This window comes from Schistocerca americana, chromosome 1 (genome assembly GCF_021461395.2).
Source record: "Schistocerca americana isolate TAMUIC-IGC-003095 chromosome 1, iqSchAmer2.1, whole genome shotgun sequence".
NCBI classification, from domain to species: domain Eukaryota; kingdom Metazoa; phylum Arthropoda; class Insecta; order Orthoptera; family Acrididae; genus Schistocerca; species Schistocerca americana.
The window spans coordinates 812,983,914-812,988,991 of record NC_060119.1 but is presented as its reverse complement, the minus strand read 5'-3'; positions in this window follow the sequence as shown (position 1 = coordinate 812,988,991).

The following is a 5,078-nucleotide window of genomic DNA, read 5'->3' as shown; positions in this document are numbered from 1 at the left end:
TCAGTGAAAACCCCACTTCCCGCAATATTTCCGGAGCAATTTTGAGGTGATTTACCCTGTATAAACAACCAGTATCTTGAAAATGCTGATGTCGTCATCGAGAGAGTTGAGCTGTAGGATGTGCAGTGCCGCAATCTTGAAGAAAACATAATTTTATTGTTACTGAATATTAACTGTTGAATTAGTTAAGACAGAATGCTTTCTGTTGTTGCATTATCGCCATCGCGGCCCAACGCACATTGCGCAGCGAGTGACCGAGCGAGAGAGCTGATCCAGGGAGACCCTTACCGGCAACGATATGAACTGGCAATCAAATGAGCCTGCATCTTGCACTATCTTATCAAAAGTACCAGACACCTTAATGTAATGCCGAATTGACCACTAGATGTCTCGAGAGGCGGATCCGCTTGTTTAAAAGGAGACAAGGAGTATTGTCCTGTCAGTAGAGTAGCAGTAACAGCGGAATGATTCGAATCAGGAGAGCTAAGTGACTTCGAACGTCGACTAGTCATTGGATGTCGCTTGCGTAACAAATCCTTCAGGCGCATTTAAACCTGTTTAAAACTGCCGAAGTTCATTGCTGGTGACATGACTGCGAAGTGGAAACGAGAAGATAAAGCCACAGCGAAACCGAGATCAAGCATATCTCATGTATTGATGGACAGGGAGCGTCGAGCATTGGGAAGAATAGCTGTAAAAATCCCAGGGAACACTCGTGAGCTCCAAAGCTCTACCAGCAGTCCAGTTCCAGCAGTGAAGTGAGGAGAGGGTTGTATCACAGTACGAGTCTTTTGGCGGTAAGGGTGTGGCGCCGTTATTGCGCTCAATGTGACGCTAAATGCTGAGGATATGAACACATCGAGTAAAGGAGCAGTTCGGAGACGATGATTGTATCAGCATGACAGTGTACCCTGTCATAAAACGCCATGTGTCAGACAGTGGTATGTGGACAATAACATTCCTGAAATCAACTGGCTTGCCAAGATTTCCGATCTTAACCCAACGGAACACCTTTGAGATGACTTAGAATGTCGACTTAGCTCCGCACCCCAGCATCTAGCGTCACTACTCTCTCTCTAGCTTCGGCTCTTGAGGATGAATGGGTTGCCATCCCTCCACAGACATTCAGGCACTTCACTGAAACTGTCCCTAGCAGAGTTGAAGCTGTCAAAAAGGGGAAGGGTAGACAAAACCAATATTAATGTCAGCCAGTAGCTGTCTGTATATTTTTAATCAGATAATGTACAACTGGCGCCAAGATAAACTTCCAGTTTCGGTGCGTGTGTTAAAATTCGTCCTAAGTTTCTATTTTCATTCTTGAAGAAGATAGAATATTGTGAAATTGGATGAATCTTTTTGAAACATCTTTAGCAGAAACTCCCAAATTTTTGCTGTATGGTGTCAGTTATGAAGCCCCTAGCCACTGAAAAGTTCTGATTAGGCTCTCTTGCACTTTTGCCTCCTTGCTCCTTTGCAAACGTGCGCCCTCTCCCTCCCACACTCCTCTGTTTGAGGAGCACTATTAGAGCAGAGGGAATCCAATTCTGATTGCAAATCGTGGATGAGAAGAATTATACCATTGTTGGAATTTTATCGTCGAGTTCTTAGATTGAGTAGATGTACGCAAAGTGATGGGAGCTACACTACTGGCCATTAAAATTGCTACACCACGAAGATGACGTGCTACAGAAGCGAAATTTAACCGACAGGAAGAAGATGCTGCGATATGCAAATGATTAGCTTTTCAGAGAATTCACACAAGGTAGGCGCCGGTGGCGAACCCTACAACGTGCTGACACGAGGAACGTTTCCAACCGATTTCTCATACACCAACAGCAGTTGACCGGCGTTGAATGGTGAAACGTTGTTGTGATGCCTCGTGTAAGGAGGAGAAATGCGTACCATCACGTTTCCGACTTTGATAAAGGTCGGATTGTAGCCTATCGCGATTGCGGTTTATCAAAACGCGACCTTGCTGCTCGCGTTGGTCGAGATTCAATGACTGTTAGCAGAATATGGAATCGGTGGGTTCAGGAGGGTAATACGGAACGCCGTGCTTGTTCCCAACGGCCTCGTATCACTAGCAGTCGAGGTGACAGGCATCATATCCGCATGGCTGTAACGGATCGTGCAGCCACGTCTCGATCCCTGAGTCAACAGATGGGGACAACAACCATCTGCACGAACAGTTCGACGACGTTTGCAGCTGCGTGGACTATCAGCTCGGAGACCATGGCTGCTGTTACCCTTGACGCTGCATCACAGATAGGAGCGCCTGCGATGGTGTACTCAACGACGAACCTGGGTGCACGAATGGTAAAACGTCATTTTTTCGGATGAATCCAGGTTCTGTTTACAGCATCATGATGGTCGTATCCGTGTTTGGCGGCATCGCGGTGAACGCACATTGGAAGCGTGTATTCGTCATCGCCATACTGGCGTATCACCCAGCGTGATGGTATGGGGTGTCACTGGTAACACGTCTCGGTCACCTCTTGTTCGCATTGACGACACTTTGAACAGTGGACGTTACATTTCAGATGTGTTATGACCCGTGGCTCTACCCTTCATTCGATCCCTGCGAAACCCTACATTTCAGCAGGATAATGCACGACCGCATGTTACAGGTCCTGTACGGGCCTTTCTGGATACAGAAAATGTTCGACTGCTGCCCTGGCCAGCACATTCTCCAGATCTCTCACCAATTGAAAACGTCTGGTCAATGGTGACCGAGCAACTGGCTCGTCACAATACGCGAGTCACTACTCTCGATGAACTGTGGTATCGTGTTGAAGCTCCATGGGCAGCTGTACCCACACGCCATCCAAGCTCTGTCTGACTCAATGCCCAAGCGTATCAAGGCTGTTATTACGGTCAGAGGTGGTTATTCTGGGTACTGATTTCTCAGGATCTATGCACCCAAATTGCGTGAAAATGTACTCACATATCAGTTCTAATCTAATATATTTGTCCAATGAATACCCGTTTATCATCTGCATTTCTTCTTGGTGTAGCAATTTTAATAGCCAGTAGTGTAGTTTGAGGAAGTACGTTTCAGCCTCTATAGTTTCGTGAAGTTCCAGTAGGCGGTGGCACTATGCGTAACGTTCAAAATGGCGTCTGTAACGGAGGTGCGTTCCAAGCAGAGAACTGTAACTGAGTTTCTTCTAGCGGAAAACCAGTGCGTTGGAGACATTAGTAGACGTAAGCAGCATGTCTACGGAGATGTGACAGTGGAAAAAAGCACGATGAGTCGTTGAGCGAGGCGTCTGTCATCGCAAGAAGATCACGCAAACCTGTCCGATCTCCCGCGTGCTGGCCTTCAGCACACATATGAGTACTGTAATGTTGGAAAGTGCGGACACTCGTATTCGAGATGATCGACTGATCACAATCAAACAACTCCCTGCTCAACTGGTCGTCAACACAAGATCACGAAGAACAACGAAGGACAGTCTGCACGCCAATTTTTGCGCGTTAGGTGGCTGATAGTGTCAAGTTTTTGTCGAACTTCATCACAGGTGATGAAACATTGACTCGTCACTTCGAACCGGAAACAAAACGGTAATCCATGGAGTGGCGCCTCACCTCTGTTCAAAGCCGCAGTCTCAGCTGGTAACGTCGTGGCGAAGATCTTCTGCGACCCTGAAGAGGTTATTCTGTTCGTGTCCACCCTCATGGCGTAACGATCAAGTTTGAAGTGCATTGTGCTACCCTCAGGAAATTGAAGAAACGACTTCAGAGTGTTCGTCGCCATAAAAATGCGTACGAACTTCTCTATGACAACGCAAGGCCTCACACGAATCTGTGCACGCTAGAGGAGCTTACAAAACTTCATTGGACTGTTCTTCCTCAAACACCCTATAGACCGGATCTCACACCTTCCAAATTCCATTGTTTGGCCCAATGAAGGATGCACTCCGCAGGAAGTAGTATGTGGACGATCGGGAGGTTGTTGATGCGGCAAAGACGCTGGTTCCGACGTCGACTTGTAGAGAGGTACCGGCGGGCATACGGGCCCTCCTAGTGAGGTGGCATCAGGCGGTCGCACTGAACAGCGATTATGTCGAAAACAGGGTTTTGCAGTTGAAAGAGTGAGGAATAATACGGTGTACTGGAATCCTGAATGGACGCAATCTGGTTAAAAAATGAGTTGCATTACTCGTAAAATTGGCAGAAATTGCCGCATTGGGGCCTACAAATCGCACGGTAAGGTAAACGGATCGAACACTGCTGCTTAAAAACTTAAAAAGTACTAACGGATTATTTGACTTTTAATTTGAATTATTGTTTTCTTCACTTACCTCTGTCCGCAGCTCGTGGTCTCGCGGTAGCATTCTCGCTTCCCAACCCGCGAGTCCCGGGGTCAGGGATTTTCACCTGCCTCGACTGGGTGTTGTGTCGTCGTCATCGTCATTATTCATCCCCATTACGGTCGGAGGAAGGCAATGGCAAACCACATTCGCTAGGACCTTGCGGCGGTGCGGGTCTCCCGCATCGTCCCCTACGCTCTGTCAAGGAGTATGGGACTTCATCATCATATTTACCTCTCTGGATTCTATCGTTCGTTCAATGGATGGACACCCATCAGGGAGAGAGTTTCAGAATCATATACACTATACTGTGAACCCGTAGTAAAATTATACTGTAGTTATTGCAGTTGCCAACCAGACCGAAAGTAATTTTAATATAAGTACTTAGTGTTTCTGGTATAGAGAGACGAATGTCTTGGTTGAGATGGTGGGGTTTATTTAGTTCTTTATTGGCAGTCAACTTGTAGGCCTTGGAACCAGTTAATTCGTTTTTTAGTCAATCTTTTTTGTACTTACGTTATTTCATTTACAATAGTTTTACTTACTTTCGCAGCTTCCATCTGTAGGTTACAAGCACAGCAACGAAACACGTAAAACCCACATCCATGCCAGAAGCGTGACTCGAACCCGTGTCGTCTGTTTCACGGGGCACAAATGGTACCTCGAGACGACGAGTATTGGCAAAGGACAGCAGTTACTGAAACTATAAAATTACCAAATATGCAGCAGCCAGTCGCAAAATCATGTTTTATTTATTCACTTTTA